The following is a 14,815-nucleotide window of genomic DNA, read 5'->3' as shown; positions in this document are numbered from 1 at the left end:
TCAAATTAAAATTGATTTTATGGTAAACTGAAAAATACAGCAAATGTGTTTTCTCATGTAAAGTCTTATGCCCAGTGCCCTACATATTACCCCTTTTATTTATGTTACAAAAATTTATTTAGTTTTTGGCAAAATAATATTTACCAGTTATTAGCTTAGCTACTAATAGTACTCAAAATTTATATTTAAAATAGGGCAATTTATATGGGAGATATCTTAGAAATATTAAAAACTTTAGATTTTATTTATATTAGCAAATGCTTACTTATATAATAACAACCCCCCTTCCAACAAATTTTTCAGAAAGACCACTGTCTTTGACAATTCTCAGTAACAGTCACATGTCAATGAGTTGTCAATTCAGTAAACTGTATGGCTGAACCTTGGTCAGACTATGTCTAGAATATACAATTAAACAGTTAGGACATTGAATTGGTCTTTAGGCCCTTGTGTGAAATCAGACTGATATGACCCAGGGTTTGAAACTTCTATCACCAAGTCACAGAGAGACATTGACAAAATGCCTCAGGAAATCTGCAAATATAGTTGGGGTTCTGAAACTGTGAACTGAATCTATGAAGAAATTTTTCATGTGCTTTGTAAGTTTTCCTATAGATTACAGGGAAAACATGTAATGTCCTAGCATTTTTTAAATAGATTTTTATTGACTTCACAGAGGAAGGATGAGGGAGAGAGAGATAGAAACATCAATAATGAGCGAGAATCATTGATCACTGCCTCCTGCATGTCCCTTACTGAAATCCAGCCTGCAACCCGGGCATGTGCCCTTGACCAGAATCAAACCTAGGACCCTTCAGTCCTCAGGCTGATGCTCTATCCACTGAGCCAAACCAGTTAGGGCTGAAAAGACATGGTATTGAAAGGGAGATACTAGAAGAGAGTATTTCTAAGTAAACTTATAGTGACTATAGGTCCCCATAGATCAGGCTTTAAATTAAAGAAAATGTCCAGTGGAAAATAAATTACTTGGTGTAAATTCTTCAAAGTGAAATCAAAGTGGAGAAAGGCATGTCATGATTCAAACATTTCCTTGTTTAGATACCATAAATGGTGTGGAAAGAACTATCAGACACAATTATGTATATTGGGAAGGTCTTACACCCATTTATGCATAACTGAAAAAGTATAAACTATGAATAATGATTGGGGTGACAGAAAAATTCAGTGGAAAGAAAAAAAATAATCTATGATACAGAGCTAGAAGAGTGTCATAAAAGATTGTGAGAAAATCTACTACAACACCAAAGGAAGGATTCAGGGTAACTTCTCATGGTCTGGGTTTATTTAAACCCTAGTTAGTTAACAATTGGGCAAGTGGGAATGGCAGCAGATATACAAAATAGAAAATTAAAATAATAAAAACTTCACTGAAAGAATTGTTTGCCTAAAGATTTAAAGAGATCTATTTAGTTACTAGATCTTTTTAGCTATGTAACCTAGCCCATAAAGGACTAAATTACTTTACTTGGACTGTTGAATTTGCCACAGAGAGGGTATACTCTTTCTGGGATTATGATTTGCCTGAATAATAAACTATTGGAAGTGATATAAACGTGAAACTTATAATATTGTGTTACTTCTTCTACTTCCTGGATGATTTTATTGTGTTCCTATAATTGGTGTTCTCTTTTTTAGTGTATCAGCTTATTAAGAAGATATTGTATCAAATCTGTCAGGTTGGCAGTAATTTTGAATATTTAGACTGAATGGTGAACCAAGCTGTTATTCCTAGTTTCACATAAATTTAAGATTCTAAATTGCAAAATATAAGGGAAAATGTGTTTCATATTCATGCATACTGTCATTTCATACCAAATTTCCAAATTTAGAGTCAAATGACACTTTTAGTAAGCACTTTGTAAACTTTTGCTTAACCAAATTTCTATTCATTAAACTTTATACATTTTTTGGAGTGTTTCAGATTTTGAAGTCTCAGATTGGATTCCGAGTTTCTTGAAACAAATATGTCTATGTACTTTTCTTTTAAAATATGTGAACACAGTGCATAACATTATAGCACGCAGCATATCAGATAACTGTAAGCCAATGCCCATGTGACTACCATCCAGGTTAGAAAGAAACTTGCTACCTGAAGTAGTACCTTATGAGATTTTGCTTGATCACCCCTTCCATCCTCAAGAGTAACTACTATGCTAACTTTTATGGTAATTAGCTTTGTACTTTTAATGTTTTTGCCAGCTAGTATATATCCCAAAAGGATTCTACTAAAAAACATGTATGCTGACTGTGGTAATTATTTCTTTGTTTATATTCCTCTTTTCACCAACTTCTATACACTGAAAGTTTTTGTCTGCACCCACCACCTCTGCCTCCATTCGTATGTTGACATCCCAAACCCAATGTGAAGTGTGTAGCTGATTAGGTCATGAGGACAGAGGGCTCTTCTGAATGAGATCTGTGCCCTTGTTGAAAAGACCCTGGGGATAGTGCGGTGGTCACATTGTAAGGTATATAAATATTGAACCTATTATATTGTACACCAAAAATTAATAGAACATTGTGCACTTAAATAGAAAGAAAGAAAGAAAGAAAGAAAGAAAGAAAGAAAGAAAGAAAGAAGAGAAGAGAGAGAGAGAGAGAGAGAGAGAGAGAGAGAGAGAGAGAAAGGAAGGAAGGAAGGAAGGAAGGAAGGAAGGAAGGAAGGAAGGAAGGAAGGAAGGAAGGGAGGAAGGAAGGGAGGAAGGAAGGAAGGAAGGAAGGAAGGAAGGAAGGAAGGAAGGAAGGAAGGAAGGAAGGGAGGGAGGAAGGGAGGAAGGAAGGGAGGAAGGAAGGAAGGAAGGAAGGAGGGAAGGAAGGAAGGAAGGAAGGAAGGAAGGAAGGAAGGAAGGAAGGGAGGGAGGGAGGGAGGGAGGGAGGAAGGAAGGAAGGAAGGAAGGAAGGAAGGAAGGAAGGAGGGAAGGGAGGAAGGAAGGGAGGAAGGAAGGAAGGGAGGAGGGAGGGAGGAAGGGAGGGAGGAAGGGAGGAAGGAAGGGAGGAAGGAAGGAAGGAAGGAAGGAAGGAAGGAAGGAAGGAAGGAAGGAAGGAGGAAGGGAGGAAGGGCAAAACAACAACTCCACCAACAAAAAGACCCAGAAGAGCTCCTCTGTCCCTTCCTCCAGTGAGCGCACGACAGGAAGATGCAGCCTGTCAACCAGGAGGCAGGCTCTCACCAGACACTGGATCCGCCAGCACCTGAATCATGGACCTTCCAGCCACCAGGACTGTGAGAAAAAGTGTTTGTTTCTTGGCACCCATTCTATGGTATTTTTGTTTTTTATGAAAACCCATGGACTAAGACACTCTCCATCTATATTGTCCCTAAAAAGATGTAATACTGTATTTTTTAATAAATGTAATCATATTACATATTTTATTTTTTGTTTGCATCTTTCAATCAATATTGTTTTTATAATACACATATTTACATGTGGAGTTCAGTACATTTAATTGTTGTATGTTTGTATGGCTATTTAATAATTTTCCATTCTACTAGTGATGGATATTGAATTGTTTTGAGATTTTGGCTAGTGCTAAAATGCTGCTAATAGATATTCTTGACATTTATTCTGATGGACATGTACGTGTATGAGTTTCCCTAGATTGTCTACCTCAGAGTAAACTTGTTAGGTCATGGGTATTAATATCCTCAAATCTACTACATAAAGCCAAATGGTTTTTCAAAGAAGTTGTACTTATTTACACTTCTACTAGGAGTGTTTCAGAGAACTTACTCCTTACGTTAGCCAATGTTTCTTACTTTGTTTCCTGACAATCTGTTGTGTGTACGTTGTAGAATTGTATTAAATTTTCATTTTTGCCAATGAGTCTAATTTTCATTTTCTGTTAATTGATCACTTGGATTTCACCTCTTTTATTTTGAAATTATTATAGAATTAAAAAGGAGTTGTGAAGAAAGTACTGTTTGCATATAAGCTTTATACTCTTTTCCCAAATGTTGACATTTTAAATAGCTATAGTAAAAATAAAAATAAAGAAATTCATTTTGGTACAACAATACTAACAAATTATAGATTTTATTTTGATTTTTAACAGTGTTTCTACTAATGTCATTGTTGTAGTTAATCCAGTATAGTACATTGCATTTAGTCATAAAATCTACTTAAATCTCTGAGAGTTTATCAGGTTTTTCCCTCCTCTTTTCAAAAAATTATTTCTATACTTTTGAAGAATTCTGGTAAGAAATTTTGTATAATTAGTTCAGTTAAGGTTTGTCTAATGTTTTCCCATTATAGCCTGGAATTATACATTTGGGGGAAGAATAGTACAGAGGTGAAGTGTCACTATTAATTCATATCAGAGGTTATATATATAATATTAATATGAATTGTTTCTGGTAATGTTAGCTTAATCATTCTAAATTGTTGTGAGCCAGGTTTTTCTACAGCAAAGACAATATCTTTTACTCTCTATTTTCTATTTCTTTAAAGGAAATCAATAAGTCTAGCCCACACTTAAGAGGGACAGAGTTGCCCTAGTCAGTTTGGCTCAGTGGATAGAGCATCGGCCTGCGGACTGAAGGGCCTCGGGTTCGATTCCGGCCAGGGGCACGTGCCTGGGTTGTGGGCTCGATCCCGCCCAGTAGGAGGCATGCAGGAGGCAGCTAATCAATGATTCTCTCTCATCATTGATGTTTCTATCTCTCTACCTCTCTCCCTTCCTCTCTGAAATTAATAAAATTATATATTAATAAAAAAAAAGAGGGACAAACTTAAACTTCACTCATAGAGGGAGGAATATAAAAATATTTATGGAGATAAATTAAACCATCACAATCAATAATCTGTGAGGCTCTTAAAATGTTCATTAATTTCAGCATTCATCAGTAGATTTTGCATTCAACATTATTACTGTGGTTTTCTAAAGGTGATCCTTTACTATTTTTATTACTTCTACCTTTATTATTTGGAATTATTCTGGAAATAAAATATGCCTCTTCTGTGTTCCTTTTGTAAATTTAATCATTTAGTTATATAAATGTGGGCTTAGATATTTATTTTATTTTATTGTTTATAACCCAATATTGTCCTTATTTATTTTGTTGCCAAAATTATTTTAGCTTTGGTCATTGGAGGTCTTTTGTTTGGCACCTGTGTTCCTCTAACATACTTTCATCCTTCTGTTTCTTTCTCATCCTTTATTAATATATATATATAAAATTGATTTTGAGAGAGAGAGTTTAAGGCCACCACTGCGCTGGCACCAGCACTAGCACCACACAGCAGTCACTGTTGGCTGAGATGAGAGAGGACAACAAACACACACACAAAATAAACAAATAAACAAGCAAACAAACAAAAGAAAAAGAAAGGAAGACAAATAGAAATCTAACCCACTGTGGTTGACTCTGTGACTCTGTGATTTTCTCTTTTCTTGTTTACTGGACCAGAAAATGAACACTTCCCTTGGAGCCTTTTCTTTTTGTGCACTCCTGTGTTTGGGTTGTCATTCAGTCTTAGCGAAATAATTCCAAAGGCAAAAAATAAACAAAATGGCAATTTTACCACTGGTTTGGTGGAATCACAAAGTCTAGTCTTCTTTTGTAATCAGCCTACCAACATATAAATACTTTGGTGAAAAAATTTTGTCTGATCATAGCACCAAGGAAAGTTGTGATTCATGTAAGTAATTTCAAATCTTAACTTTATGGATATAGTGAATTTTCTAAGTGATCTAATGACTTAGTTTCAGTTGGTATTAGAAAGCTTCGATTAAAATAATTTGACCTTTCCTGTGTTATCAGAGAAATGGATGGATGGTCTATATCCATTGCTAGTGGGAGTGGGGTTCTTGAGGTACCACTAGAATAAGCATTTTTGGAGGCCCCACGGGAGGATGAGATGTGGTAGAAAGCTTTACTTTCATGTAATTACATTCCTTCAGGGAAGCTAGAAGCTTTACTGACCAAAATTTCCTTTCCCTGGTGGAGTGGGGTCCAGAAGAGCACCGGGCTAGTTGAAGTCCACTAGTCCATTGTGTGCAGTCCACATGTCCATGAGCCGTGTGGACAAATGCAGAAGCATGAGGGCCCCACAAGTCAGGATTCAACCAAGAGGAACCTAAAGAGCGCCAAGAGAGCAAACTTCTTTGTTTAGGGGGTAAATCTTCCAAATCTCCCTGTGCTCGCAGTGGCCACAGCTATTCTGGCCAATGACCTGTTCCCAGGTGTGACTGACAGACAAGTACCTTCCCTACGTCACCCAGGCTTTATTGGGCATGCGTCTATTCTCCCCCCTATCTGTTCCCTTCCCCCAGCGATCTGTGGGGAATAGAATGACGGCATCCTGGCAGAGCTGCACAAATGGCATGCCTTTGCTCCTTTTCTATTATTCATAACTAGGTTTATTACAATGGCATCACTTGTACAATGTATGCATGATTCATAGCTGAATTTCTGTCTTCTTTATACCTCAGTCTTTTTAAAAATTTTTCTGTACCTCCTTTAGTTAAACAATATTTATCTTATTAGAGTATCTATATGTTTTTTAAGCTTCTTTAAACAAACAGGATAACAATAAAAATGTTTTTCTGACCACTTTGTGGTGGACACAGAACTCTGCTGCTCAGATCCCTCCTAAAGAAAAGCCTGGCTAGCGACATATGAGGGATGTGATTAGCTGACAACTTCCACCTGGGAGCTCCCACCTTCGATTTGAGTTAATTCTATTTACTTCTTAGGGAAATACCCAACCAGGCTGGGGTACAAGAGCCTGAAGAATTTAGTCAAGTGAGAAGCAATGTTAACAGAAAAGAAAATGTATTTAGAATAGCTAATCTATCTAAAATTCTAGGAGCAGATAAAAGAAAGCTAAAAGAAGAGCACTAGTTAATTATTAATGAAAGTTTCCCTGAGTTGAAAAATCGAAATCTAAAATTGAAAGAGTCAGAGAATTCAGAATGAATTGATCAGAAAGAAATTAAAAGCAAAACCAAATGAAACACTAACCCTAGCATATACTGGTAAAATTAATGAAATCTAATCACAAAGAAAAAAATAGCTACATGCTTTCAGGCATAAAAAACTTGTTAGTAACTTGTATATAATATTTGCCTGGCATTTTAAGTTTGACAATTATTAAGTAACTAGGGGCCCAGTGCACGAAATTCGTGCACTGGGTGTGTGTGTGGGGGGAGTGTCCCTCAGCCCAGCCTGCCCCCTCTCACATACTGGGAGCCCTCAGGCATTGACCCCAGCCCAGGCCTGATGCCTCTGACAGAGGCATCAGGCCTGGGCTGGGGGCAGAACCAGTGATGGGGGGAAATGAGGGTCCCCTGCTGGGCGGGAGAGCGGGTTGGGGGCGAGTCGACCTGCCGGCCCGCGTGATCGGGTCCTGGGCGACCACCGGCACTCATGCCCCCAACCCGCTCTCCCGGGTTGAGGGCGTGAGTGCAGGCAGACGCCTCAGCCGCCCCGCTGGCTCGTGTCCAAGTCTGCTGGCCGGATCAGGTCCCAGGCGACCGCTGCAGCCGCCCTGCAGGCCCGCATGATCGGGTCCCGGGCGACCACCGGCACTCACGCCCTGAACCAGCAAGAGCGGGTTGAGGGCCTGAGTGCAGGCGGACGCCGCAGCCGCCCCGCCGGCTCGCGTCCGGGTTTGCTGGCCGGATCGGGTCCCGGGCGACCGCTGGCACTCACGCCCCCTACCCGCTCTCGCGGGTTGGCGGCGAGTGCGGGCGGACGCCGCAGCTGCCTAGCCGGCCCGCGTCCCAGTCTACCAGCAGGATCAGGTCTCGGGCGACTGCTGGCACTCTCACCCCCAACCAGCTCTCTGATGGCGCTGTACCATCCTGCCTGCAATATGCAAATTAGCCACCATCTTTTTTGGCAGTTAACTGCCATCTTAGTCGGCAGTTAATTTGCATACCTCACTGATTAGCCAATGATAAAGGTATCGGTCGTACATCAATTACCATTTTTCTCTTTTATTAGTATAGGACTAGAGGCCCGGTGCACAAAAATTTGTGCACTCGGGGGGGAGGGGGGGTCCCTCAGCCCGGCCTGTGCCCTCTCGCAGTCTGGGACCCCTTGGGAGATAACGACCTGATGGCTTAGGCCTGCTCCCGGGTGGCAGAGGGCAGGCCCAATCCCTAGGTGCAGCCCCTGGTCGGGCTCAGAGCAGGGATGATTGGGGAGTTGGGGTGCCGCCCCCTGTCATGCACAGAGCAGGGCAGATTGGGAGGTTGCGATGCCAGCCTCAGGCATGCTCAGGGTAGGGCCGATTGGGGGGTTGGGGCACCGCCCCCTGTCACACTCAAGGCAGGGTCGATGGGGAGGTTGCGGCGCCACCCCCTGTCACGCACAGAGCAGGGTCAACCAGCAGGTTGGGGAGCACCCCCCTGTCATGCACAGAGCAGGGCCAATAGGGGAGTTGGGGCACCACCCCCTGTCACACTCAGGGCAGCACAGATCAGGGGGTTGGGGTGCCGCCTTCTATCACCCACAGAGAAGGGCCAATCAGGGGGTTGGGGCGCCGCCACTGTAACACTCAGGCCGGGGCTTAAGGGGAGGTTATGGCTCTACCCCATCACACACAGAGCAGGGCCCGTGGTGGGGGGCGTGTTGGGGCGCTGCCCTCTATCACCCACAAAGCAGGGCCAATCAGGGGGTGGAGGCGCCGCACCGGTCACACACAGAGCAGGGCCAATCAGGGGGTTGAGGCGCCGCACCCTGTCACACACAGAGCTGCAGGGTGATCAGGGGGTTGGGGAGCTCCCCCCTATCAGGCACAGAGCAAGGCTGATCAGGGGGTTGGGGCGTTGCCCCCTGTCAAGAACAGAGCAGGGCGGATAGGGAGGTTGTGGCCCTGCCACCTGTCACACACAGAGCCGCAGGGCGATCAGGGGATTGGGTCGCTGCCCCCTGTCATGCTGATCCCGGTGCCGGGAGGCATATTACCCTTTTACTATATAGGGTAGAGGCCTGGTGCATAGGTGGGTGCCGGCTGGTTTGCCCTGAAGGGTGTCCTGGATCAGGGTGGGGGTCCTCACTGGGGTGCCTGGCCAGCCTGGGTGAGGTGATGATGGCTGTTTGTAGCTGGTCACACACCCTTCAGTGTGGGGGTCCCCACAGGGTGCCTGGCCAGCCTGGGTGAGGGTATGATGGTTGTTTGCAGCTGGTCACACCCCCTTCAGGGTGGGGTTTCCCACTGGGGTCCCTGGCCAGTCTGGGTGAGGGGCTGAGGGCTGTTTTCAGGCTGGGGTTGACTGAAGCTCCCAACGGCTCCTTTTTTTCTTTTTATTCTGGGCCAGCTTTAGCTTTGAGGCTTGGCTCCAGCTCTTAGGCCTCCGCTGCTGAAAGTAGGTTTCTGGCCTTTGCTTACAATGTTGCGATCCTGCTGGCTGAAGCCCAGCAGAGTAAAGCAGGTTTCTGGGGTTTTTTTTTAGCTTCTATATTTGTTACATAGTTGCTTAGAGTTGCAGCTCAGAGGCCTGCAGTGGCAGGCGGGGAACGTTGGCGTCCTCCGTCACTGAAGCAAGCAAGCCTCATGTTAGTTTCAAGCTGCCTGGCTGCCAGCCGCCATCTTGGCTGGCAGTTAATTTGCATATCTCTCTGATTAGCCAATGGGAAGGGTAGTGGTTGTACGCCAATTACCATGTTTCTCTTGTATTAGATAGGATATTCAGAGATGACTGAGAGGAAATGATTGCAACTGATTTATCCACTATCCCACAGAGGTAACTATGGTCAAGATGAAAGAAAAATTAACACAGATATGCAACAATTTGGAGATACCACACAAACACTACATCTGAGGAAAACACTAGAAACATAATTTTAATCAGAAAGATTAAAGAGAAAAGCAAAGCATAGAAAATAAATGACAAACATAAATGGATGCCTATATTAAATAGTTATTATATCTAATAACATTTCATATCTAACATATATGTAGATAGATTTAATTTTCCTATAACGCAATCTCAGATTGGGTTAGTGCAAAAAATGTTGTTCCCAAAACAATGACATATTTAGACCAAGAGATAAAGTAAGGTTTGATAATTTTCAATAGAAATACACACAAAAACAAAATGAGCACAAATATAGAAATATTCATATTAGATACTGAAAATTGAAAATAAAGACCTAGTAGAGCACCATTAAGAAGATATAGATATCATAAACATGTCCTTAATTGATTCTACAGTAAAAAGATTAACATCATCATAGAGAGATAGAAGATAAAGAGTAATTAGGAGAGAGGGAGGAAGAGAGAGAAAAAAGAAAAGAAAATGAGAAAATTAACTTTTTCAAATAGGCAATATACATACATTATAGAAATATGTACTAGTATAAACTATTAGTAAAATCTCTCAATTTTTTTGCCACAAGAAAAACTTAGAATTTTAAGATTTTATTGTCTATTAGATTATTTATTATTATTATTTTAAATAAAGTTATTCATGATAACTAAAAAGTGTGTCAATAAACATCTTAACTACTTTTGGGAAAACATACTTTGACTCTAATCAAAGAATAAAATTAAACTAATACAATTCAAACTACTGAGAAATCAATGAAAAGAAATACCCTTTATATTAACACATATGAAATGGAGTAAATGCTTTAGCAGAGGGAGTTTATAGCTAGCTATCTATAATTCATTAAAGAAGAAAAAAGTTGCAAAGAATGAGGACTTATCTTTTGAATTTAACCAACAAAATAACAAAAATATAAAGATATTGATTAGTGTTTTAGTAACACATAAAATTGATAAGCTCTCAGCAATTTAATACAATAAAAATGTAAGCAATATTAGACAGATTAAGCTTTTTATTTTGTTTTTTAAAATATATTTTTATTGACTTCAGAGAGGAAGAGAGAGGTAGAAATATCAATGACAGAGAATCATTGATCAGCTGCCTCCTGTGTGCCCCACACTGGGGATCAAGCTCACAACCCAGGCATGTGCCCTGACCAGGAATTGAACTGTGACCTCCTGGTTCATAGGTCTACGCTCAACTACTGAACAATGTCAGCTGGGCAGATTACTAGTAAACTCTTTTAAAGAAATTATTACATTTGACTTTGTAAAAAAATAAATGTTTGATTGCCTAGAGCCATGAAATCATCAAAACTGATCCAAGTAGAGGTAAAATTTGACTGATTATGTTAAAAAATATTAAGATGGCTAATTAAATTATATTGAGACAAAGAAACAGGTCACAAATGGCAGAAATGGAGGAAAGCAAACGACTGGATATAGAGTTCAAGGCCACGTTTATAAGGTTTTTCAAGAATTTTATGGGAGTACATGCCTGGGGAGAACCAAGATGGCGGCATAGGTTAACGCCGGAGTTTGCTGCTTTGAACAACTACTTCAAAAGTGAAACCAAAAAACGGAAGGGACATCACCCAGAACCACAGGAACGCTGGCTGAGTGGAAGTCCTACAACTAGGAGGAAAGAGAAACGCATACGGACACTCAGAGGAGGCGCAGTGCTGAAGTCAAATTCTGAGGTGCGGAGTGCGCGGAGCAGGCTGGCGGCGGAGGGCGCGGTTGTTGTTTTCAATCGGGAGGGAGTCGCAGACTCTGAGCACCAGATCCGGGCGAGTCTTTAGGGACCCAGACTCAAACGGCAGAAGCGGGACTGTCTGGCTTCGGTCAGAGCGAGTGCAGCTTTCTCTCCGAGCTTTGCAGCGGGTGCTGGGACTCAGAGAGGCAGAGCCCCTTGGGACAGGACTGAGAGCCGCCATAACTGCTCTCTCCGGCCCACCCTGTTGATCCTGTGCGACCCGCCCCGCCCAAGCCCTGCACAGAGGCATTTGCTGGATAGCCTCAGGCAAAGGCATTTGCCGGATAGCCTCAGGCAAAGGCTAGATTAGCACCTCCCTAGAGGACAGAAGTTCTCTCACTGCTGACCCAGCTGATTCTCATAGCCACTTGGCCTGGAGGTCAAACCCTCCCTGGAATTAGCTACAACAATCAAGATTTATCTATAAGACTGCGAACAAAGACCACTAGGGGGTGCACCAAGGAAGCATAACAAAATGCGGAGACAAAGAAACAGGACAAAATTGTCAATGGAAGAAATAGAGTTCAGAACCACACTTTTAAGGTCTCTCAAGAACTGTTTAGAAGCTGCCGATAAACTTAATGAGATCTACACGAAAACTAATAAGACCCTCGATCTTATATTGGGGAACCAACTAGAAATTAAGCACACACAGACTGAAATAACGAATATTATACAGACGCCCGACAGCAGACCAGAGGAGCGCAAGAATCAAGTCAATGATTTGAAATGCGAGGAAGCAAAAAACATCCAACCGGAAAAGCAAAATGAAAAAAGAATCCAAAAATGCGAGGATAGTGTAAGGAGCCTCTGGGACAGCTTCAAGCATACCAACATCAGAATTATAGGGGTGCCAGAAGATGAGAGAGACCAAGATATTGAAAACCTATTTGAAGAAATAATGACAGAAAAATTCCCCCACCTGGTGAAAGAAATGGACTTACAGGTCCAAGAAGCGCGGAGAACCCCAAACAAAAGGAATCCAAAGAGGACCACACCAAGACACATCATAATTAAAATGCCAAGAGCAAAAGATAAAGAGAGAATCTTAAAAACAGCAAGAGAAAGAAACTCAGTTACCTACAAGGGAATACCCATACGACTGTCAGCTGATTTCTCAACAGAAACTTTGCAGGCCAGAAGGGAGTGGCAAGAAATATTCAAAGTGATGAATACCAAGAACCTACAACCAAGATTACTTTATCCAGCAAAGCTATCATTCAGAATTGAAGGTCAGATAAAGAGCTTCACAGATAAGGAAAAGCTAAAGGAGTTCATCACCACCAAACCAGGATTATATGAAATGCTGAAAGGTATCCTTTAAGAAGAGGAAGAGGAAGAAAAAGGTAAAGATACAAATTATGAACAACAAATATGCATCTATCAACAAGTGAATCTAAGAATCAAGTGAATAAATAATCTGATGAACAGAATGAACTGTTGATTATAATAGAATCAGGGACATAGAAAGGGAATGGACTGACTATTCTTGGGGGGGAAAGGGGTGTGGGAGATGTGGGAAGAGACTGGACAAAAATCGTGCACCTATGGATGAGGACAGTGGGTGGGGAGTGAGGGCGGAGGGTGGGGCGGGAACTGGGAGGAGGGGAGTTATGGGGGGGGAAAAAAAGGAACAAATGTAATAATCTGAACAATAAAGATTTAATTAAAAAAAAAGAATTTTATGGAAACCGCCGATAAATTTAATGAATCCCTCAATAAGTATAGTGAGACCATGGAGGACATGAAAAAGGACCAACTAGAAATTAAGCATACACTGACTGAAATAAAGAATAATTTACAGAGATCCAACAGCAGACAAGAGGATCCCAAGAATCAAGTCAAAGATTTGAAATACAAAGAAACAAAAAATACCCAACCGAGAAAGAAAAAAGAAAAGAGATTCAAAAAATATGAAGATAGTGTAAGGAACCTCTGGGACAACTTCAAGCATACCAACATCAGAATTATAGGGGTACCAGAAGGAGAGAGAGGGCAAGATATTGAAAACCTTTTTGAAGAAATAATGACAGAAAACTTCCCCTACCTGGTGAAAGAAATGGACTTACAAGTCCAGGAAGTGCAGAGAACCCCAAACAAAAGGAATCCAAAGAGGACCACACCAAGACACATCATAATTAAAATGCCAAGAGCAAAAGATAAAGAGAGAATCTTAAAAGCAGCAAGAGAAAGACAGTCAGTTACCTACAAGGGAGTACCCATACGACTGTCAGCTGATTTCTCAACAGAAACCATGCAGGCCAGAAGGGAGTGGCAAGAAATATTCAAAGTGATGAATAGCAAGAACCTGCAACCAAGATTACTTTATCCAGCAAAGCTATCATTCAGAATGGAAGGTCAGATAAAGAGCTTCACGGATAAGAAAAAGCTAAAGGAGTTCATCACCACCAAACCAGCATTATATGAAATGCTGAAAGGTATTCTTTAAGAAGAGGAAGAAGAAAAAGGAACTCTTTCCATTTGCCACAGCATGGATGGAACTGGAGAGCGGATAAATACCACAGGATCTCACTCATTTGTGGAATATAATGAACAACATAAACTGATGAACAAGGGCTGATCCAGAGACGGAGAGGCATTGATTGGACTGTCGGGCCTTGGAGGGAAGGTAGGGGAGGGGAGGGGTAAGGGGGGAAAGATCAACCAAAGGACTTATATGCAAGCATATAGGCCTAACCAATGGACACGGACAACGGGGGGGTGAGGGCATGAGCGGGGGGGGGGGGGGTTAGAGGGTAACGTGGGGACAAGGACACATATGTAATATCTTAATCAATAAAAATATATATATATATAAAAATTTATATTGATAAATAATTTGTAGTTGGATAATGCAGAATTTCACCTCCTAACTTTTAAAAAATAGTTCAATAATATTTAAATTATCATAATCCATAGAAAAATATAGCAAATCAAAGCCATACAAGTCTGAAACGCACCAAATGATGGAAGGTTATGAAGTAATGAGCTCATGTTACTGGTGACAGTGTAAATGGTACATCCATTTTGGAAAAATGTCTTGAAATTGCTTATAAAATTAAAACTGTATCTATCTTATGACCCTGTGATTCCAATCTTAAGTATTTACTCAAGAAAAATGAAAACATATGTCCACAAAATACATGGACAAGAATGTTGATAGCAGCTTTATTCATATTAACTCCAAACTGGAAAAATTCCATATGCGTATCACTAGGAAGATGAATACATATATTTTGGTATGTTAAGAAAATGGAACACT

The sequence above is a fragment of the Myotis daubentonii genome, chromosome 2, assembly GCF_963259705.1.
Source record: "Myotis daubentonii chromosome 2, mMyoDau2.1, whole genome shotgun sequence".
Classification (NCBI taxonomy): domain Eukaryota; kingdom Metazoa; phylum Chordata; class Mammalia; order Chiroptera; family Vespertilionidae; genus Myotis; species Myotis daubentonii.
Note: the sequence above shows the minus strand (reverse complement) of the source record.